At 40.5% G+C, this 24,368-nt stretch overlaps 1 long non-coding RNA gene across 1 annotated transcript in view; it reads left to right on the top strand.

The window, feature by feature from the left end:
- The first annotated feature begins 4,823 nt into the window (after positions 1 to 4,823).
- LOC309652648 overlaps positions 4,824 to 24,368 on the top strand; it is a 32,276-nt gene continuing 12,731 nt past the window's right edge. The window contains exon 1 of the long non-coding RNA XR_014258847.1: positions 4,824 to 9,496. This is a non-coding gene — a long non-coding RNA (uncharacterized lncRNA). The remainder of the gene's footprint in view (positions 9,497 to 24,368) is intronic.

Below are 24,368 nucleotides of genomic sequence, written 5' to 3'. Positions count from 1 at the left end.
CATACCCTCCTCTGGTCCCTTGCATTGGCTGTCTCTTCTGCCTGGAATTCTCTTCCCCCAGATTTCCTCAAGGCACCCTCCCTCGTCTTCCACAAATCTCTGCTAGAAGTCACCTTCTCACGGAGGCTTACCCTGACTGCTACATTTTAATTAGCACCCTCCAGACACCGCACTCACACATATATACCTATATATATGCACTGACACATGTATGCCTATGTATAACTTTTCTCTGCTTTCATTGTCCCATAGCCCTCTGTCATCATTTAACATTCTAGATTATCTTTCTTGATTGTCGTATCGTCTGTCTTTCCTACTGTGTACAACGTAAGCTCCAAGAAGGCATTGAGTTTTACCTTGATATGCTGTTCACCGCTCTAGTCCAAGCCCCTGGAATAGCACTTGGAATATAGCCAGGTTGAGCATCCATTACTGGTTTGCCAGGACCGTCCCAGTTATGCCTGAGGTCCTGGTGTGATTATTAACGGCACTCCCTTCACTGTGCAAAGTGTTAGATGATTAGATTTATGGTCACTGTACACAGAGGAGAGGCTCAGTAACTGTATCTTAACTGAGAGGCTGCTCCCTCACGGGTAGAACCTTTTCTGGTTGTGGTTCAGGCAAATCGTCAGGACTGGGGAAAAAATCAGAGCGCTCACCAGGATAAAGCAGCTGAGGCTCAGAAATGGTGGTATAGAAGAGCAGCTGGCAGCTGGAAGGTCAGTCTTTGGGCTACAGTCCATCAGTCTCTGATATTCAGGAGCAGGGTACCAGTTTCCTACAAAGAGCACAGTGGAGTCACTGCTCCTGCAAGAAGCCTTGGGGACTAGAAAGTTGACCAGAGCAGAAATGTTGAATAGCATCCAAAACAGAAATCTAGCTTTAGAAACTGGGGTAGCAGCCAGGTAATCACACGTTCAGTTAAAAACTCAGCTAATGAAAAGGATCCTTGGGACTTCCCTGGCGGTCCAGCGGTTAAGACTTCGTCTTCCCACGCAGGGGGTGCGGCTTCGATCCCTGGTCGGGGAGCTAAGATCCCACGTGCCTCGTGGTCAAAAAACATAAAACAGAAGCAATATTGTAACAAATTCAATAAAGACTTTATTTTATTTTTTTAGTATTTATTTACTTATTTAATTTTATTTATTTTTGGCCGCATTGGGTCTTCGTTGCTGCACGTGGGCTCTTCTCTAGTTGCGACGAACGGGGGCTACTCTTCGTTGCGGTGCGCGGGCTTCTCACCGCGGTGGCTTCTCTTGTTGCGGAGCACGGGCTCTTGGCAAGTGGGCTTCAGTAGCCGTGGCACGTGGGCTCAGTAGCTGTGGCACGTGGGCTCAGTAGTTGTGGCTTGTGGGCTCAGTAGTTGTGGCTCGTGGGCTCTAGAGCACAGGCTCAGTAGTTGTGGCGCACGGGCTTGGTTGCTCCATGGCATGTGGGATCTTCCCGGACCAGAGCTCGAACCCGTGTCTCCTGCAGTGGCGGGCGGATTCTTAACCACTGCGCCACCAGGGAAGCCCTCAGTAAAGACTTTTAAAATGGTCCACATCAAAAAAAAAAAAAAAAAAAAAGGATCCTTAATGCTTTACTCTCTTGAATGAACCCTTTGAAGCCTTTACGTATATTCAGAATCATCCTTTTCTTAATGGAGACTGTGGCTCCCCTTCTCTTTGCCTTGTTAATCTGTGACTTTCCCTTGTTTCAGAATATATTCTTGAATATCTTTTAAAATATATCTTTCACTTTGATTTCTCTTATTCCCTGTATTAGTTTTCTGTTGCTGACCTAGCAGCTGGCCACAAGCTTAGCAGCTCAAAACAACACAAATTCATCATCTCACAGTTCTGCAGGTCAAAAGTATGGGTTGGATCAGCGGGTTTTTCTACTCTGGGTCCCACAAAGCTGAAATCAAAGTATTGGCTGGCCTGGGCACTTAGGTGGAGGCTCTGAGAGCTATTCCCCTGCCAGGCACATTCAGGTTTTTAGAGGGATTCAGTTCCATGCTGCTTTAGGACTGACGCCCCCATTTCCTTGCCGGCTGTTGTCTGGGAGTCGTTTACAGCTCCTGGAAGCTGCCCGCATTCCTTGGTTTGTGGTCCCTTTTTACCTTCAAAGCCAGCAAGAGTGGGTCGACTTCCTCTCCCAACTGGAATCTCCCTGACCTGTCCCTCCCTAGCGTCTCTCCTCCATTCTCCTCTGCTGCTGCACCTGTCTGACTGACTTCTCAGCCTTCCTCTTTCGTTTCTCTGGATTCATTTGTTTATAATGGGCCCACGTAGATAGCCCAGCATATTCTCCGTATTGTAATCGCTGTTAATCAGTTGTTGATGAAGCGGTAATTGTAATAAACTGTAATAACTGTAATAAGCAGATTAACTACATCTGCAAAGCCCCTTCACGGCAGCACCTAGATTAGTATTGGGTTGACTAACCAGGCAAGGGGACTCTTGGGGGAGTCACCTGTAAGAATTCTGCCTGTCACCCTCCTCCTGCTTTTGAAAGTGTATTTTTGAATCTCCCTTCAAAATGTTTACTGTCAGGCACTTGAGGTGTTTTTACTTGTGAGTATGAGGGCCTCCCTGCCCTGCAGCTCCCCAAATGATGCCTGCGAAGGTGGTAGAATGGGTGGGCAGAACCTCGGGCTGGACTTAAAAAGTAAACTCATTTGGTGAGAAGTGATTTGTGAGGGGCCTCCGGCTCCTGGCTGGTCCGCAGTAGCTTCATTCCTTCCTACCAGCAGAGTGTTTAGTAAATAGCAAAATTCGATGTCCACAGTATGTCTCCAAGTCTCTGATTTGCAAGGCGGGGGAAATGGGTAGGAGGACGTGCACAGGGCTTAGAAAACTCCCGCACGGGAGCATAATTATCGAAACGGTGCACCCGGGAAGTGGAGGTGGGAGGATCCCACGTAACTGAGGCCCGCCAGATAGATGTGAATTGTGACAAGGGACATGTGGGTGGTGATTCTGAAACTGCCGCAGTAACTCCTCTCTGGAGCTAGGATAGGTCAAAGGCGGTGGTTCTCCAAGTGTGAGTCCTAGACCCATCAGCGTCACCTGGGAACTTGTTAGAAGCGTCAGTTCTTGGGCCCCATTCCCGACCTATTGAATCAGAAACGCTAGGGATAGGGCCCAGGTGTGTCCGTGTTTTAACATGCCCTCCAGGTGATTCTGATGCAGGCTGGAAGGAGTCCAGAAGGGATTTCAAAGGGATTCCAAGTGGTTCCCCTTTCTGAAGATTAGGCTGCTCTCAAGATAATGGAGAGAAAGGAAACGGGCTTGCTCCCTGGTTGGGGTCCCCTTCTGTTTAGCCATCACACTGCACGAGAAACGGAAAGAGACACATTATCTGCAGGAGGTAAGGGCGTAAGGTTAAAATATCACGGACGTTCTCAATTACCTTTCACGCATAACACCGTGATTTTCTAAGAAGACGTGAGCACAGAATTGTTTCCTCTGGAAATTTATACGCAAGACGCAGTTCCTTAACGCATCATACTTGAACATTTCCTCTAGAACGGGAGTTTTTGTTGCCCGGAACCTCTGGGAACATTTTCCAACTTCAGGAATCTAGGGCTATACTTAGTGCCCAGGGGCAAGAAGATTTAAAATTTGAAAAGCATTCCCCAAGAGATTCTGATCAAGTTCAGCGTTTCTCTGGTCCTGGTGAAAGCCACGGAGGAACGAGCGTTCACTTCACGGTCCCAGCCTGAGCTGAATGTATTCCTAAGTCGTTCAGCTGAAGCCCTTCAGGTCTGTCAGCGTTTCACTCATGACCCAGGGTGTGGAGGGCCGAGTTACCGATTTGGCTGCTAAATGGCTGGTGCTGAATAAGAGTAAGGGTCTAAGCAGCCAGTGAGCCCTGTCTCTCTACAGTGAGCTTCTCCTTTGATTGAACTTGGATGTGGGGCTGGCAAGTGGCCCAGACCATCAGAGAGTGAAAGAATTTATTGTGAGTAAATGCTTGAGGCGGAGGGAGTGGAAAAGGTCAAGGACACGGTTGAACTCAGACATTGGCTGGGCTTCATAAAGAGAGGCGTGGGCCCTGTTAAAGGAATTGAGGCTTTGTCCTCTTTTTCTTTCTTTGCTAAATGCTGATTGACTCCCTTTTCACCGAGGCGGTATGCTTTGGCTTTTGTTTTCCTTTGTTTTGTTCTTTGGTTGGCCTGGAAGCCCCATGACCCAAAGAAATGGCTTTTCTTGACGTTTTGTCTTCAAGTTTTGACATACCCAAGTAGCAACTCCTGAAACTTGTTCCTTGAGAGCTGCCTGCCCCCCAGCTCTGCCGTTTCCAGACTCTGTAAGCTTGGGCAGGTCGCTTAGCACCTCAGCGTCTCATCTGCAACATACAGATATAATAGTCCTTAGCTCACTGGGTGGCTCTAAGGGCTGAAGGAGTTCGTAAATGCCAAGTGCTTACAACCGCGCCCCACCTAGAAGAGGCGCACAGCAGATATGAAAATTCTTATTGCTGTTGTGGTGGCTGTTTGCCCTGCCCTGGATCTCTTACTTCTCACCCTTCCTGTCCTTCACCCAGTATGTACCACATGCCTGGTGGCCATAACTAGGGGAGAAGACAGACGCCATGGATCGGAGGTGAAGTAGTTCCCCAGAGGCCACATCCCATCTGCATTCATAGTACCTCCTTGTCTTCTCTGACTGACCGTGAGTTCCTTAATGAAATGGTAGGAGAGTGAAAGAATAGCAAGGAATTACCTTAATGACCTGAAAATGTGGCCTTTTAGCATCTAGAAATGTAAACAGTAGAAACCAGCACAAACAAATTTTAACTCATTCCAACATAACGTACAGACCGTGTCAGTCAGTTAGGCAATGTCTTGTGCAGGGCAGCCCAGCATTGTAAGAACGTATGACAACAAGGCCTTATTCCTTGCTCACATAACCAGTCTGTCCTGGGGAAGCTGGGTCCCTCCTCCATAGCTCTCTTCTCTGGCCGACTTGGGCTGTGAGGGCAGCCAGCATCTGGAGGGTTGCTGTATTGTCACTATGGCACATGAAGAAAAGGTCACGAGGGACTTCCCTGGGGGTCCAGTGGTTAAGACTCCGGGCTCCCAATGCAGGGGGCCTGGGTTTGATCCCACATGCTGGGAACTAGATCCCACATGCTGCAACTAAGAGCCCGCACACATGCTGCAACTAAAGATCCCTCCTGCCGCAACGAAGATCCCATGTGCCGCGCTAAGACCTGGCACAGCCAAATAAATAAATAGATAAAATAAATATTAAAAGAAAAAAAAAGAAAAGTAAAGCTTAAAAATAGGATAAACAAAATAAAGAAAAAGGTCAGGAGGCAAATCATGTACTCGCTCTTAAAGCTGCAGCCCAGAAATCAGCCACTTCTCCTCACATTCCTTTGGCTAAAGCAAGTCAGCTGTCTATGTTTAACTTCCACAGGGTACATTTAATCTTTGAAGTAATATCCTAAAAACTATAAACATTGTAAACTATTGCTTCAAAAGAAATAATGAAAAATATTTCATATTTAACAGTATAAGAACACAAATCAACCCGAAGTGAATCATCTCAACCCCAAGTGCAAGTTATATCAAGTCACTTTTTCAGTCTTAACTCCCTTTTTTTTTGGCCGCACTGTGTGGCATGCGGGACCTCAGTTCTTCGACCAAGGATCAAACCCGTGCCCCTGCATTGGGAACATGGAGTCTTAACCACTGGACCACCAGGGAAGTCCTTCATGTAATATTTACATGATTAGTATACTTTTTCAAAACTGTCACCATAAGCAGAATGGTACAATTTTCAAACACTTCAATTGTCTAAGAAAGAACTGCATAGAAAGATCAGTCTTGGGCTCCCCTGGTGGCGCAGTGGTTGAGAATCTGCCTGCCAATGCAGGGGACACGGATTCGAGGCCTGGTCTGGGAAGATCCCACATGCCGCGGAGCAACTGGGCCCGTGAGCCACAACTACTTAGCCTGCGCGTCTGGAGCCTGTGCTCCGCAACGGGAGAGGCCGCGATAGTGAGAGGCCCACGCACCGCGATGAAGAGTGGCCCCCGCTCGCCGCAACTAGAGAAAGCCCTTGCGCGGAAACGAAGACCCAACACAGCCAAAAAAAAAAAAATCAGTCTCATTTTGATTTTAGGACAATAGAGAGATAAGTGGAATTTTTCTCCCAGAGTTATTTGTATTATCCTACATTTGTAGATATATAATTCCTAAAGTGTATTTTTCTGTAATGTCTTTTGTTCCTGGTGTTCAGTGTATGCATATATGTATTCCAATTGCTTTAATTCAAAGTAACGACTTAAAATTTAACTAAGGAAATATATTTTTGAGAAAGTCTCTCAAGTTTACTAGGTGGTAAGCATGGACTACAGTCGTTTTTCTTTTAAGTTAACCTTGGTAATTCCAGCTGTATAATTCAGTGTTTGCATTTAAAGCCAACTCTGAATTATCCACAGCCATGAAATGAGAATAATAATAAACAATATCTTAAATTACTAAGTTTTGTATACTTATTTAATCCTTTCAATGCTCAGGAGGAGGTGCTATTATCCCCCCCCACCCCGCATTTTACAATTTTAGAGATTGAGGAGAGGCTAAGAGACTTAACCAGGGTCACACAGTAAGTGGCAGAGAGAGCATGCAAATCCTAGTCTCCCTGGGCACCAGAGTCGGTGCTCCTAATACCACTCTATGCTCAGGTGCTGACCAAGCCCCCCCCCCCAAAGTGAAATAAGACCATTTTGATTATCGAACTGAACCTATCCACATGGAATCCCTGAATATATAAAACAAAAACAGGATTACTTAGGGCCAGATAAAAATACCTCCCAATGAGTTAAGAGTAGGTATAATTTACCCAAAAGCATAATGATCACCTACCCGCACTAGTAGAATGAGTCCAATACAACGATATCTATGTTTAAAGTATATAAGTAGGGAGTAGCAGGCTTCTGTAGGCTAAACGGATGAAGAAAACAGTTGTGCTTATAGATAAGCAGCTGAATTCTTAATATTAAAGGAAAAACAACTATTTAAAAAATTGGGTTAAACTGGTAGGTATGTCAAAGGCTTCTTTAGTAAAAGTAGAGATGAACAGCAAGGAATGTGCAATAGCTTCAACTCATCTATTAACACATGAACCTCCAGGCCTGCCGAGAGACTTAGAGTGGCCAAACGTGTCATAATAGGCTTTTAGTTTTCAACAGGATCAGAGAGAAATCCCATTTTAACTCCGATTAATTCCAACATCCTGTTAATTGAATACCTTGACAAGCTGGTTGATGAGACCGTGGACGGGAGAATGTAAGATCACTTGTTTCTTATTGTGGCTTTTCAGTTTACATTTCCTTCATAAAGAAAGGCTGATAAATTACATTGGAAAATCTATATTTGTAACCAGAAAAGAAATTGCTATTACAGTAACTTTGCTGCGGTAGGTAGGCTACAGTATAAAGGGCATTTATTTTTAGGTAGGTTGCTGGTGTTCAAAAATGTTCTATTTGCAAGGCTAGCTTGGTTAGCCACTATGCAGAAAAGAGTTAAGATAACATGCCTGAGACTGCTTTCCTAAGAATGGTCTGTTAGTAAGGTTGGACCTTGCCTGGCATCTGGGAACGTGGATTTTGGGAGGGTTCCCACCAGTCGCAGAACTGATAAGGGTGACTCACTGTGTCTAAGTGGTTTGTGCAGTGTAGTTCCTGCTGAACTCTGCTTTCCTTCTGGGGGGAATTTTGATATATGATTGACAGAGGGTACCTACGTGACCAGCCCCCAGTGAAAAGCCCAAATGCTAAGTCTCTAATGGGCGTCCCAGGGCAGTAACATCACACACGTGTTGCTGCATTTTTGTTGCTGGGGGAAGAGTGCGCTCTGAGTGACCTGTCATGGGAGGAATGAAACCAAGTAGGACCCTGTGGGCGCTCCCTGGTAGAAAAGCCTCTCTGTGTCCCCCGTTTCTTGTCTGTAGAAAAAGGCTTTAGCCTCCTAGACCCTTCTTGAGTTCCAAAGAGCAGACGCAAACATTTGCTAATTAGTGAAGTGAGGGAATGCAGAAACAAAGGAAAAGTAGTCAAGCAAGAAAAGTAATGACACCTTAAGCAGTAGTTCAGCAATAAAACAGAGTCTTAGTTCCTCCTCAAGAGATCCACATAATAATAATCTGACGTATACGTTTGAGTTGTTCTGCGAAAACTAAGACTCCCCACCCAGGCGGAGGATGGTGACTACACGCTGACCACAAGCAAGTAGACCTCAGACTGACTGGAACCAGAAGTTTGATGATTGATTAAGGTTACCGAAACATCACCCTGTTACCTCACCGCCAACCAATCAGAAGAAAGTCTTGCATCCTGCAGCTCTCACCCCAAATGTTGCCTTCAAAAACCCTCCCCTGAAAGCCACCAAGGAGTTCTGGTCTTTTGAGCATGAGCTGCCCATTCTCCTTGCTTGGTGTCCTGCAGATAAATGCTGTACTTTCCTTTACCACAGCTGGTGTCAGTAGACTGGCTTTGCTGCTCAGTGGGCACGCGGACCCAAATTTGGTTTAGTAACAGGAAGAGAGTAAAAGGAAGCCTGCATGTGGATTCCTCTAGATTCTGCTTGTGTCTTTTCCCCTCGTGATCTGGCTGTATATCCATACTGTATCACCGTAATAAATCTTAGCCACGTGTGCCACTATATGCTGAGTCCCGTGAGCCCTTCTAGTGAATCTCTGAATGTGGGGATGGTCTTGGAAACCTTTCAGCACAGCTACTTTCTACAGGCATTTTACATCCACAGGCTTTAGTTTGAAAAGCAGTACTAAGTACATGTGTTTCATCAGAAGGTTGTAGAAAGATGATGTCTTGCCCCTGTTCTGACCAGATAAATAAAATTCCAAATACATTTGCAATCTTTGATCTCAATACATCAGCCCGCAACAAACATTTTACACAGTAAGAAGCTCTGCAAGAGAATCAGGAAGGCAGTGAATGCACACAGCAGAAACAATAGTTCACTTTTAAAGAAAAGTAAGCAGAAATGTCATTGTTCCTTTAGCCTTGGGGCACAATTATTCTTTGTTTTGAGATTTGTGACAAAAAGAAAAAAAAAAATCCAAGAAGCCATATGACGATCTCCTGTGGACTTTTAAAAATATCAGCCAAGGGAGAAAGTGGGCAGAGACAGAGGGATCATGTTATTAACAAATGTTGTCTTTTTTGTTTGTTTGTTATTTTTTAATGGTTTTTTCTTCTTTTAAAAATTTTTTGCGCCTTGTGCTTTGTGAATGTTGTCTTTTAAAATTACAATAACATTACCTTCACTACAATAACAGTATGTGTTTTATCTACTCTTCTTTTTAGGTACTGGAGGGCTGTTAAATATTTGTGAACAAAGGAAGAAAAAACATTCACACAGTATGTTTTGAAATGGAATTGAAAACAAAAGAAAAGAACAAAGCAGAGCGTTCACTGAGATCATCACATGAAAAGAAAAGATGCCTGACAGGATTAAAATGCCAATGCCTGGCATCAGGTACGATTGAAATGTCAATTTCATAATAAATATGTCATGAAGTGATCCTGTAACACAGTATGAAATGTTAGAAAACGACAGTGCAGTGCAATGTACATCTTCTAAGCATCACTGTAGTTTTTTTCCTCATCCTTTAAAGCAGTGTGATTTTTCAGAATGCATGAAATACAACGTTAAGACAGCGTTTAACACGTTTCATATAGTTTCACAGGGTATTTCCAGAATATGAGTAATAATTTAAGAAAGATATTTCATCTGTTGAGAGTATGGTTTGAAACGCTCTTCCTTTCCTCGACGATTCCTGTAACATTTATGCATCTTCAGCGTCGGCCTCCCTTGTTTTCCCGCTTGCCACCCACTGACTACTTTGTAATTAACTTTACTTTTTTCTCCACAAACTGAAGATTTCTTAATGGAAGAAATGGTAAAAGACTGGCCTTAAGGGGCAATGGGTTTTGCCAGAAAGTTGCAAGAGGGTAAGGTTAAACAGAAGAAAGATAGTGAGAGTAATGAACAGTTTGAGGACTAGAGATGGCATGGAGTTACTCTAATTGCAACGTGAAGCCTATTGAAATGATCTGTCGTTAAAATAGAAGTGATGTGACAAGTAACTATGTCTATCAAAGAACTTTAATATTGTCTCAAAAAGGATTATTTTCCAATACTCTCAGTCCAGTTAGAATATATAAATCATTTGTAACAAAGGTATTTTTATTTCTGTTACATTCCTCATGATAAAGGTGAGTAGATTTGGCTTCACAAAATTATTTCTAAGACTATAAACTCCTTTAAGGAAGGGAAGTGAATCCATTATTCCTTACTTATATTTTTCTCTCCACACCCTCAGGCTCTTCTCAATGCTTACTTCATAAAAGGAATTTGGAGAAAAGTGGAGGGGGTGATGGGGGCACTTTGCTCCTTTTGTTGATAGGCCGACTTGAAGAAAAATGCACCATATAAGGGTGGTGAGTTTGGTGTTTGTGTTTAACTTTTTATTTTATACTGGGGTATAGTTGATTAACAATGTTGTGTTAGTTTCAGGTGTACAACAGAGTGATTCAGTTATAGATATTACATGTATCTGTTCTTTTTCAAATTTTTCTTCCCAATTAGGTTGTTACAAAATATTGAGCAGAGTTCCCTGTGCTACAGAGCAGGTCCTTGTTGGTTATCCATTTTAAATATAGCAGTGTGTACATGTCAAGACCTTACTGGGGACTGTTGCCCAGGAGACAGCCTCTCAGTAGTTCTGAGGGAACTGCTCTGAAGAGGAAGAGGAAGAAGCCTAGTTTATATATGATTTTTGGCTAGGGAATCTGTGCAGTCAAGCATGCATCTTGGTAAGAGATGACTGCTATTCACAAAGAACAGGTATCTCAGGTTAATGATTTTAGTGCTTTTCTATGTATGGGTCTAACTATCTAAGCGGCTTGGTTTTTTCCAAAGCACAGACTGCCTCATCCTGTTTTTCATCCTGAATTCTTCTCAGGGTACACTGTCAGTCAGTAACGACTTGGAGCTGGGTGCTGAGCAATGCTCTTTGTTCTTCTTTGTTTACAGCTGTGTTATAAAAAATTAATTTTACTTTGTAATTCGTAATGGAGAGGTGGACTGCAACTCTATCTGATTTCAGTTCTAGAATTTCCACTGGGTTCTATTTATAGTTCGTACTTCTTTGCTGAGAGTCCCTGTCTGTATATTCATTGTGAGGGTATTTTTATTTACTTCCCTGAGCATAATGAAAATGGCTCCTTTAATATCCTTGCCTAATAATTTGGACAACTGAGTCATCGCAGGATTGATCTCTGTTGATTATCTGTTCTCCTAAAAATTGGGCCACGTTCTCCTGTTTTGTTGTGTAATTTTGGATTTTACCCTGGATATTGTGAATGTTATATCATGGAGTCTCTGGATTCTGCTATAGTCTCCTGAAGAGTTGATTTTGATATTTTGCTTGTTTGTTTGTTTTTAAGTCGGGTATGTCATTTGGTTGGTTTCAGACTTCATGGTCTGAATCTCCTGAGGTGGCAACATCTCAAATTTCAGCTCTCTTAGATTTAGCTGTGTTAATTTGAGCCTACCCTAGCACCTGTGCAGTTCAGGGGTCAGCCGCAGAACTGAGCAAAATTTGTAGAGAGAAATCGATGCACCGCCCCCCCCTTGTCTCCTTTATTTTTTATTTTATGTTTTTAAACATCTTTATTGGAGTATAATTGCTTTACAATGGTGTGCCAGTTTCTGCTTTATAACAAAGTGAATCAGTTATACATATACATATGTTCCCATATCTCTTCCCTCTTGCATCTCCCTCCATCCCACCCTCCCTATCCCACCCCTCTAGGTGGTCACAAAGCACGGAGCTGATCTCCCTGTGCTATGCGGTTGCTTCCCACTAGCTATCTATTTTACGTTTGGTAGTGTATATATGTCCATGCCACTCTCTCACTTTGTCTCATCTTACCCTTCCCCCTCCCCATATCCTCAAGTCCATTCTCTAGCAGGTCTGTGTCTTTATTCCCGTCTTGCCACTAGGTTCTTCATGACCTTTTTTTTTTTTTCCCCCTTAGATTCCATATATATGTGTTAGCATACTGTATTTGTTTTTCTCTTTCTGACTTACTTCACTCTGTATGACAGACTCTAACTCCATCCACCTCACTACAAATAACTCCATGTCGTTTCTTTTTCTCCTTTACATTGTCACTCCCTTGCTTTCCAGTGGCTGTGGTTGCCCTGGATTCTATCCTCTATTTCTTCAGGCCAGAAATTCTGCAGATTTTCTGAGTTTTAGCCACTCCAGGTAGAGATATCTTTGTTTTTTCCTCAGTCTAATGGATGGAAAACTGGTACTGTGCTCTGTTCCTTCTTCCGAGTTTCGAATTCCCTCCAAGATCTACTGTTTTTGTTTATTCTCCTATGCCTCCCAGTCACTGTTTGTTTTATATTATTTTTGGTATTTTTTTTCCAGCATCTTAAATTGTTTCCTGTGGCAGGGTTGGATCTAGTAGAGCTACTCAGCTGTACTAATAGCAAAACTGATAGCTCTATGTGATTTCAAATATGACAACTATAAAATGAACTTTGTGACTGTAAAAGTTTCTATGGTGTTTTTGCTAGTGGGATATTATAATAAAAATAGTCGGCCTAGCTTTTAAAAGTGGGCCTACCAAATATAACTTTTCTATAAGCTATTTAAATATTTTAAAAAGAGAATTTTCAAAAGAAAGTAAAATAAAACTAAGAAGTAAATAGAACAATAATTACTTGGAAATTCATATTATAAATTAAGGATATTTGAAGGAAGAATAAGTGGCATAACAGAAGACATAAGGTGAGAAGTAAACACAAAGGCTGTGACCGTGATTCTAAGTCATTATAGATAAAGACATTGGACTACAGTATAGGTTTTCGCCCTCAAAGTCTGATGTGGGTTGGCAGGGGCTCTCGTCCATTTAGTGACTCAGGGATCCGGGTTCCCACCATCTTGTGATGTTGCCATGTAAACACGTGGCTTGCATGACCTCTGCTATAGGGAGAGAAAGAGCCAGAGAGTCGCTTGCACACAGGCTTTTTATAGCCGGACTTGGAAATGGCGTGCCATTTTTGTCTCCATTCCATTGGCAAGAACTCAGTGAAATGCTCCCCATCCAGCTGCAAGGGAGGTTGGGAATGTTGTCTTTCTGTGTGTCCAAGAAGAGGAAATGGTACGGTGAACACATGGCACCATATGTGCGACGCTCTCCTTTTAATCGAGGCTACAAGAGGGAAAAAAGAGATACGGTTTTTAGTCCACATTTCTCTTCTTTTTTTTAATTTTTATTTATTTATTTATTTATTTATTTATGGCTGTGTTGGGTCTTCGTTTCTGTGCGAGGGCTTTCTCTAGTTGCGTCAAGTGGGGGCCACTCTTCATCGCGGTGCGCGGGCCTCTCACTATCGCGGCCTCTCTTGTTGCGGAGCACGGGCTCCAGACGCGCAGGCTCAGCAGTTGTGGCTCACGGGCCCATCTGCTCCGCGGCATGTGGGATCTTCCCAGACCAGGGCTCGAACCCGTGTCCCCTGCATCAGCAGGCAGATTCTCAACCACTGCGCCACCAGGAAAGCCCCACATTTCTCTTCTTAATGGGCAAGAAAGTTGCTACTTCTTGCATATTACAAGAATACTGATAGGATCAAGATTACCTCAGAAAAGTATTTATGCAGTTGATCCAAAAGGAGCAAAGGGGCCCACTTACAGTAAAGAGTGATATCTTTAGTTATAGACAGACTGGTATTTGCGTGCGGGGGCGGTGTTTTAGAAGATGTTCTTTCTGCTCCCTCTTCTCAGTAGTTTTAGCAACCTGCTCTATATTATAAGGGCAATACGGAGTCTGTAGTTCTTGTACGATAAGAGATATAGGATATGTAGCTTTTATATACAAGAAGGTAGTCTACAGCCTATATGGAGGGTAGGAGCACTGAGAGCTTGCCACTGAGGGTTGGTGCAGCTGGGGCTACCCTCATGCTGATTGTCCTTCAACCCCAGAGAGGCCGGTGGGCTGGGCTTTGACCTTTCTCTCGTGGGGCTCTCTGCCCTGACATGTGGGAGTGGCCTACATGTAATCCATTCAGGAATCCCAAAGCTTGAAAAGTTCTCCATTGATTACTGATTGTCCCTTCAAAAGTATTCCCTATGTCAGATTTGGGACTTAACTGTGCATGGTTTGTTTTATTGTTACAGTTGGGTTTTAATTTTTTTTTTTTAACTTAGACTATCTTAGCTGATCTTTCATAGTTTCTCTGGTGGGGTTCTTTGTATTATTGTAACGAACTTTAACCTCTTTCCTCAGTTTTACTGAGTAAATGTTTGACACAGTTTTTTTTAGCTCCTTTCATACCTATATACAGAGAGGGAGAGAAGTGGAGGGAGGAGCCAAAAGATATAGGAATAGATGGCAATTTCTGTATACGATACAGGATTTTTGTGCAGAAATGATCAAAAACTATTTTCTGAAAGAGCCAATATCTCTGTCACAATCATTTCATGAAGAAATTATTTTATTATTTTAATACAGTACATAATATTTTCTGGAATTTATAATAGATATTATAATAATATATTTCTAGAATTATAATACATTAATATATTATTGTATATTAGTATATTATATATCATATTTTCTAGAATTTATACAACATAAAGTATACGGAAAATGCCCCAAAAGATCAAAAAGAAAACCGCTGCTCAGCCCCATCATTCAGTCACTGTTTACAATTTAGAAAATGCATGCACTGAAAACTTGATGATATTTGTAAGGAGATAGAGGGCAAACCCGTTACAAAATCATGAACAGCTGGTTAGCTGAGGAGGCAGTCTGTAGACATGGAGAGAATGGAAGATTTGAGACAGTGATATTAGAAGAGCATGAAGCAACTAAATGAATGAAGAGGCGTCAGAGAGGAAAAATTTTTCCTCTACCCTTCTGAGTTCTTCTGGCTGGTCTAAGAATTAATCTGACATGAGACAGATTAGCAGCAGAAAGTCAAACAAAAATTGAGTAACATGTAGACACGGGAGAGACCCAGGAAAATTGAGTAGCTTGCCGACATGTCTGAAGCCCTCACCTTAACTACCATCTTCAGCTAAAGACAAAAGAGGATGTTGGGGGCAGTGGTTTGGAACTTCAACGGGGAGGAAGGCAATTCACACAGGGATGGAAAAGCAAATGTTTGCTAAACAAATGTTTGCTGGGCCTTGCAGAGGTGATGCAGAAACAGAGTGGACCCTGATCTCTAGGCCCTGCTGAGTTTCCCCACTACATCTAGCCTGTGTTCTTTAGATATCTCTAGTGATAGCTCTATTCTGGGAACAAGACTTCTGTCTAAATTCTTCTAGGCAGTGAGGTGGAAGGTCAAAGATTCTTCCTGAGTCTTTTGGGCCTTGATGGTTTTCAGCTTGAAATAATCCGCATGTCAAAGAGACACATTTTGGTGTGGGGAATTTTGTTCCCCTATAGAGTAAAAGTGTTAAAAAGGTATAGTGTTAATATTTTTAAGGGAAAGAAAGCAAGTGATAAGCCATAAGCAAAAACCTCTTAGATCAAGAAAAATCCCAAATGCTAGTTCCCTGATAGAAAAAAAAGCTAGAGATAGCTCATAAGCCCCCAATGTAGAAAAACTAATGTCACCCCAAAGACTGATAACATTAGCCCTAAAAGCCCTGTGGGACTTCAAAGTAGCCAAAATGCTCCAGAAATAAACAGGATGAGGTGAAACTAATTAATCTAATGTATGGCCCACGTTGGGAAAGAGCAATCTGGCAACTTCCTCACTGGATGCAAGAAAAATAAATGATTCTGTTTATATCTATTTTGGTTATATATTTTATATGTAAGTCTAGCATCTTTTTTCAAGTAAGTACTGCCCTTCCATTTAGGACTGATAACAGAGAAAATCAAGCTGGGGCTTTATTTCTTATTGAGTTCAAAACTGAACAAGAAATGACTATAAAAGCTCAAGAACTTACAGTATAGACTCATGAAATAAGTTACAGAGGCGTGTAACTGAGAAAAGGAAGGGGAGAAGAGTGAGAAGAAGATAAGAGCAAGGAGGGAAAGAGGGAAGGCAGAAGAGAGGGAGGATTTTTTTCTTAAGTTTTAAATAGATTTTGTTTTTAAAAGAAATGAGCCACATACGCTACAAGTTCTCGAGTTCAATCTGAGACTCTCCGTTACCAAAATTCTTAAATTGCTTTTAAAAGTTAAATTAGCTGTTTAATTCTTCACAGTTTAGGCGTTCTAGGCATCCCTGTTGAGAACATTGACCTGATTAGTTTTTCAGTTTACTTTTGGAAATTAGTTCTTTAGTCTGTAATTAAGCCACGTGTCGTAGACTGAATAAAGAACCCCAAAGATATTCACATCGCAATCCCTGGAACCCGTGAACACATGACCTAACATAGTGAAAGGGTCTTCGCAGATGTAATTACTTTCAGGACCTTGAGGAGGGGACATGAGCCTGCGTTATTTAAGTGGGGCCTTAAATGTGATCGCAAGGGTTCTTACGGGGGAGAGGCGGCGGGAGGTGTGGCAACAGAAGAGGGAATGCAACAATGGAAGCAAAAGGTTGGAGTGATGTGAGGAAGGGGATGAAAGGGACCACTAGCCAAGTGATACAGGAGACTTCTGAAGATTGGAGAAGGCAAGGAGACAAATTCTCCCCTGAAGTCTCCAGAAAGAACACACCCTTGCCAACACCTTGATTTTAGACTTTTGCAGATTTTAGACATTTCTGATCTCCAGAACTATAAGAAAATAAGTATATGTTGTTTTCAGTCAGTAAATTGTGGTACTTTGTTACAGCAACAATAGGAAACTAATATAGCAAGCTGGTTTGAATGGATCTGAAAGTAAAAAACAAAACAAAAAAACCCAAGGCTCTATATAATGTATATATATGTGTGTGTGCGTGTATACATGCATATATATGTTCATATTCATATATACATATATAAACTTACATATTAAAAAGCTATTGATATATATCCATATATAAAAGGCTATTCATATATACACACACACACACACACACACACACATATGTATGGAATCAAGTATCTGACATGTTAGACTTTTAATAAAAATGGAAAATACAACACATTCCTCTGGAATCATGTGAAGGTGATGTGCATAATCACTGTACCACTTTTACTATACTTCATCTCAGCCAGACAACCGAGAAGCAATTACTATACTGCTTGTGACTGTAGTGAAGCACAGATGAGATTTAAATATGGCAGAAACTCTCTTCACTGACCTCCTCCCGAAGGAGTTGTGGATGAATTGATGACCATTTTAACGGTAAAACATACTAACCCATGTCCACAGCACAATGAATACTCTTGGGCAATAATACTCATGCCTACTTCTATCCCACCAGTTAAGTGGTCTGCTCTTCGTTGGGTTTGTTCCCAAACCTATTTATTTCAAGTACACATCCGTAACTTGATCCCAAATATTGTAATTCTGTATGTACAATTTAAATTCCAGAATTTGACTAAACATTTCATAAAACGGATGAAATATAAATTGGAATTCATGAAATTCCAATTGTTGTTTTCATGAAAGTACTTTGGAAAGATTTAATGCAGATGAAGAGCTCATAAAATTGCTGTTAAAATATGCATGGGGGAGACAACTTAAAAGTTTTGGATAAAAATCATAAAAGTCTAGGATTCTGTACTTAGACTGCTTCACAAATGCCTTTAGTTTCTTAAAAGCTCTTCTCTAAGGACACCCAGAAGTGGAAATTAGAGACGATGTTGTGCTGGTTAAGAGTGTAAACTTGGAAGACAGACAACATGTGTTTTAATCTCATCTCTACCATTTACTGACTGCGTAATCTTAGGCAAGTTTCTTAACCTCAAATGTAAAATGAGGATGATAATAATTGCTACCTCAGAAAGATACTGGGAGGACTAAAAGTACATGACACGTTGTAAGTGCTCAAATGTTATTATTAATACTGTTACTGCTACTATGTATATGGTCTATTCAAGAATGACCACGGGGACCGTCTATTGATGGAGCCATACTCAAAGAAGACTCCTGGGCTTTAAGTCAAAAGACTGATAAATAAATGTACATATAGCTGTATGTTAAAACGAAGTTTTCAGTTCTCCACTTTAGCCAGCTTTGCCAATTACCAAACCAATTCCAATCCTAATTGCTTTTGATGAGGGAATTCTCCTACAAGTTGGTTTATTTGTCTGCAAATTATTAGCTTAAAAACACAAAAATAAGACCCAAATCCTATGAAAATACAAAGCTCCCATGACAGGTAAGTATCACTTCACTCAACCCTTCCTTCCATAGTTTTTTAAAGATTCAGAGTTTAAAACAGTAAAGCCGTGTGCCTGTGGCCCGTGGCATCCTGTACCCGTCCGGCTCCACCCTTCTGTCCCTATGCAACATTCATCTTATAAAACAAGGGCCAAGGTCTTTTCAAGCTGAGGTTGCCTTCTGTAGCTGGTGCAGGATTCCCGTTGCACCTTGCTTTCGAACATTTCAATGTTGCATCTCTCTTGTTACCTTACCTTAACAAAAATCATATTGAAGTAAATGGTGTCAGAACCATCCTGAGACCTAGCCTGTTGTATTGCCCTAGGTCACACAGAGGGGTCTACCCACGAGAAATGAGGGAAATTAATCACTACCTCCCGACAAAATAAACAGAATTTCCTTTTTCTCATTCAGGATCATAGTAATAACTACTTCTGGTTAGACTATAAAGGGCTCAAGTGAAGAGGGCAATGGAATCCCAGGTTGCTTCTGATAGAATCATCTCAATGTTTTAGTAATTAGCAATTGGGCTTTTCTCAGATGTCTTATATGGAAAATTTGTAATTATTTGGGGGAAAAATGTTCCCTATTTTGGGGGTCAGATTGGGAAAAGATACCCCAAAGTCTACAGCTATTGATCCAAAGGGAAGACAAATAAGAAGGAAGCAAATATCATTCAGTAATATTTATTAAGGTAGGGCTCTGTTGGGCTTCTTCCCAAAGGTAAAAAGAGACTCGGCCCCTCTTCTCCCGGTGATAATAGATTTAAGAAAATCAACTCAGATTGTGATGAATTAAAAGACGTATTAGAGCTGAAGACAAAATGGCCAACAAACACTCAGACCAAACAGAGAGCAAATACAGAATCACTGAATTTTTCTGTCTGAAAGCTGGATATATGTTTGACTATAGAGTTTCAGAATTCAATCAAACGTCTTAGATTAAGAATCGTAACTTTTCGCCTTAAAAGGGATACTCATGATGTAGAGGCAAGAGCACAAAATGAGGTTTCAGAAGACCTGAATTCTAGTCCCAACTCCATTCTGTATTTAGGTGAAGACACTTAACCTCTCAGAGCTGAGTGAATTAAGATCAGACACTTATTGGATTCTAGTCTAGTCCTTGACCCTTAGCAGCCATGACCTTGGGCACAGGGCTTAACCTTCCCTAGCCTTGGATGGGCTATTTGCAAAACAGGGATAATAATAGAACTACACTGTAGTAGGTAGAAGTGATGATTACATGGAATAAACATATGTAAAGAGCATAGCACTGTGGCCAGCATAAAAGTGCTCAACAAATATTAGCTGGGATTTACTTATTCACTTGTCTGGGAGGTGCTTAGAGAGACTGGCAGGAAGGAATGAGTGTCAGAATCGGGGGCGTTAGCTCATTGAAAGGGAGCTATTTTTTTTTAATTATTTACAATTTTTCAGCCTCTAAAGAAATGCTGGTACCCTAAGGCATAGTCCTGGGTGACCACACCCTAGTCAAATCTCTCATAACAGATCTTGCTCTTTTGCGTGAAGATCCAGGGTCTGTGAATGCCTTCTGTGCAGTACTCATTCTGTTTAACCAGAAACTAGACAATTAGCCTGGGGAATAAAAGAGTATGCAGAAGTACAATTTATATTTATAGTAATTATTTTAGCTCTTATTCCAGTATTGACAATGCCATATTAATAGTATCCTTTTCCAACAATTGAGAACTGTTTAGCCACCAAAAAGATGATCCAAATTTAATGCACTTAGGGCTTAGAGAGCGCCTGTTTGGGACCTCCAGGAAGTCAACTCTGAGACAATCAGGATTAAAAGAGGTTTGGGGGAAGGATGGAGAAGTAACATCTCTGAAAGGCAGATGGCGGGGGAAGGCTTGGGCAGAGAAAACCTTGATCCTGAGATGCTGATTTGACACTTCTGAAAGGAAAGCGAGGAGCTTCAGACCAAAATGCAGATGTGATCAGGTTTCAGCCAACCCAAGAGGGAGCTCCAGAACAAAGATTGCTCCTTAGAGGAGCCCCACGTTGGGCAGGAAGGGCCAGGTACCAGTGACCCACCATGCTCATTCACATGGTGGGGATTGCCCATCAAGCATGCGTAGCCTCTGCCCCCACCTCCAAAGTTGAGGCGCATCCTGAAGGTGATATAGCTGGAGGCTGCCCGCCAAGCCAACTGTTTGTAGCTGAGCAACAGTTTTCTTTCTTGAAGGAAGATCTGAGAGGCATACCTGAATGGCTGCCAAAGAGAGTTCCCATAATATACACACCCTCAATATATTTTATTAGAATACACATTTTCCCTATTTTTATACCTTACATCATTTCATGTTTTGTAACTTAAATCTTTATATTTTTTCTTGAAAGATTTTTACCAAATTCTTGAGTAGTTAAATTGAAATAGCAAATTACAAATTATAGTAAAGGACTTTAAAATATATATTTAAAAATTGATTTATTTTATTTTTAGAGGCAACTAAGTGCATATTCATTCCTGTGTTCCCAAGTATACCGATAAAGTTGGCATTTAAAATGCTGAGGTACCTAACCCTAAAATTCCATTTATATTTTGTATTGAATTAAAATTTATACTTTTGAAGTCATATTTTTGATATTGCAAGCACATGTTAGATGCAAAAACAGCATTCTCTTTTAGTTTTCAGGTTCTTGGAGGATAGGCATTGTATCCATATTGCCAAGTATTTTCCAGGAGGTTCTGTAGCTCAATTATAATGAACAGAGAATCACCTCACTTCTTGAATGTGATGAAGGATTATTTAAAATAGACCTTTAACATTAGTGAGATATATAAAACATTCATTGAGGATGAAATATGTTTTTTACGTAACCTTACCTTTTACTGAATTCAGGAGGATGATAGACTATGCTTTTGGATTACTCTGTGATATAATGAAAGTTGTAAACAAAATGAGCCATGGACATTAGAAATGAAAAGCCGTACTCTCTCCATCATGACAGTAAACCAGAGGATATTCTTTCATATATATTTTTACAGACATGTATGGACAGACAGATTGAATTCTGTAGATATACGTTGGAATTTCCAATGTACTTTAAGACCTTTTAAAAAATGTGAATATTGGCTCCCTGGATTATCTAAAGATTTAAATAAGTTAACCTGAACATATATGGCAGTCATAATTATTATGTAACTAACTTTTGTATTCTGCAGCCAAAAGAAATTCCTGTATTCTGATGAGACTCAGTAAATATGGATAGAAAAAAATGTTTATTTATTTAACATCTCCTAATTATATCACATCTTGCTGAGTATTTTTCCAATATTTTACTATAAAAATTTTCAATGATACAGAAAAGTGGGAAGGATTGTACAGTGAACACTCACCAAATAGATTCTACAAATAACATTTAACTTTACTTGCGTTTATCTGTCCATCTATCCAGTACTTCGTCCTTGCATCAGTCCAAATGATTTTCAACACATTTGAAAGTAGATCGTACACGTCAGTATATTCCCCCTAAAATACATTAGAATTCATTAGAGTTTAATATTTGGTTGTATTTTTTTCTTTTGAGGTAAAATTTCGATACAATGTAATGCAAATGTCTTGAGTGTGCCATTCAGTGAGGTTCCACAGATGCACAGATCTGTGCACCCAGAATACAGAATGTTAATATCATCCCATAAAGTTTTCTCATGCCCGCGTACCACTTCCCAGTCAATCTCCCAACACCCCACAGGGAAATACCATTGTCTTTTTTTTCCACCATAGATGAGTTTTGCCTGCTCTAGAAATTCATGTCAATGGTATCATACACATTCTTTCTTTTCTTTTCTTTTCTTTTCTTTTTTTTTGGTTTGGTTTTGTATTTTTTAAATTAATTTTTATTGGCGTATAGTTGATTTACAATGTTGTGTTGGTTTCTGCTGTACAGCAAAGTGAATCAGTTATACATATACATGTATTCACTCTTTTTTTAGATTTTATTCCCCTATAGGTCATTACAGAGTATTGAGTAGAGTTCCCTGTGCTATACAATAGATTCTTATTAGTTTTCTATTTTATATATAGTAGTGTATATATGTCAATCCCAGTCTCCCAACTGATCCACCCCCCCTTCCCCCTTGGTAACCATAAGTTTGTTTTCTACATCTGTGACTATTTCTGTTTTGTAAATAGGTACGTTTGTACCGTGTTTTTAGATTCCACATGTAAGCAATATCATATGATATTTGTCTTTCTCTGTCTGACTTACTTCACTCAGTATGATAATCTCCAGGTCCGTCCATGTTGCTGCAAATGGCATTATTTCATTCTTTTTAATGGCTGAGTAATATTCCATTGTATATATGTATATATGAGGAGTACAGGGTGGCAGTGCCGACCTTCTGTGCAGGTTACTCTCTGTTTTGCCTTCCGCAAACCAGTTGCTGTACTCTCCTCCTAGGCTCTGAAGCTCCCCCTCTGTCTAGGCTGATCTCCCTGCTGGTAAGGAGACTTCCCAGAGTGCAGGAACCTTTCCTCCTTCACAGCTCCCTCCCTGGGGCACAGGGCCCGTCCCAATTCCTTTATTTTTCTTTTTCCTTTGTCCTACCCAGTTACGTGGAGGTTTTCTTGCCCTTTCAGAAGTCTGAGGTCTTCTGTCGGCGTTCAGTAGATGTTCTGTGTGAATCGTTCTACTTGTAGATGTATTTTTAATGTTTTTATAGGAGAAGGTGAGTTCCACATCCTACTCCTCCACCATCTTGATCCCCTTCAGCATTAATTTTTTAAATGTCTGGTAAAATTCAACTGTGAAGCCATCTCGTCCTGGGCTTTTCTTCTCTGGGAGATTTTTGATTACTGATCCAGTGTCCTTACTAGTAACTGGATTGTTCAGTTTCTATTTTCTTCCTGATTCAGTCATGGTAGATTTTATTTTTCCAAGAATTTTTCCATTTCTTCTAGGTTGTCCTGTTTGTTGGCATATAGTTACAGTAGCTTCTTAACATTCTTTGTATTTCTGTGGTATCTGTTGTAATGTCTCCATTTTCATTTATAATTTTGTTGATTTGGATCTTCTCTCTTTTTTCCTTGTTTAGTCTAGCTAAAGGTATGCCAATTTTGTTTATACTTTAAAAAAAACTACTCTTAGTTTGCTTAATTGTTTGTATTGTTTTCCTGTTCTTAATTTCATTTATTTCTTCTCTAATATTATTTTCCATTGTCTGCAAACTTTGGGCTTAGCTTTCTTCTTCTTCTAGTTCCTTAAGGCATAGAGTTAGGTTGTTTATTTGAAATTTTTCTAGTTTCTTAATGTAGGTATTTATTGCTATGAACATCCTCTTAGAACTGCTTTTGCTATATCCCACAAATTTTGATATGCTGTGTTTCCATTTTCATTTGTCTCAAGTTACTTTTTATTTCCTCTGTAATTTCTTTGATCCATTGGATGTTCAGGAAAGTGTTTTTAAACTTCCATGTATTTGTGAAGTTTCCAGTTTTCCTCCTGTTATTAATTTCTAGTTTCATACAGTTGTGGTCAGAGAAGATATTTGGTATGATTTCAATCTTCTTGAATTTTCTAAGACAGCTAAACATATGGTATGTCCTAGAAAATGTTCCATGCATGCTTGAGAAGAATGTGTATTCTGCTGTTGTCAGATACAATGTTCTGTTTTTATCTGTTAGGTTCATTTGCTGTATGTTGTTCTCATCCACTGGTTCCTTATTGATTCTGTGTTTGGACGATCTATCCATTGTTGAGAGTGGATAATTAAAGTCACAATTATTATATTGTTGTTTATTTCTTCTTTTAACTTTGTTAGTTCTTGCTTTATATACTTGGGTACACCAATGTTGGATGTATAAATATTTAAAATTGTTATATGTTCTTTGTCTCTTTTTACCATTTTTAGTGTAAAGTCAATTAGGTATTCTTGCTTTTTCTGGATACCATTTGCTGAAATATCTTCTTCTATCCCTTCACTCTTAGTGTGTTTGTAAGGCTAAAGTGAGTCTCTTGTAAGCAGCATATCACTGGATCTTGTTTTTCTTTTTATCGTTCTATGGATTTTTTAAAATTTTAACATCT

The sequence above is a fragment of the Balaenoptera physalus genome (genome assembly GCF_965194825.1).
Source record: "Balaenoptera physalus genome assembly, chromosome: X".
In the NCBI taxonomy this organism is placed as follows: Eukaryota; Metazoa; Chordata; class Mammalia; order Artiodactyla; family Balaenopteridae; genus Balaenoptera; species Balaenoptera physalus.
This window is presented reverse-complemented; position numbering and strand designations above follow the sequence as displayed.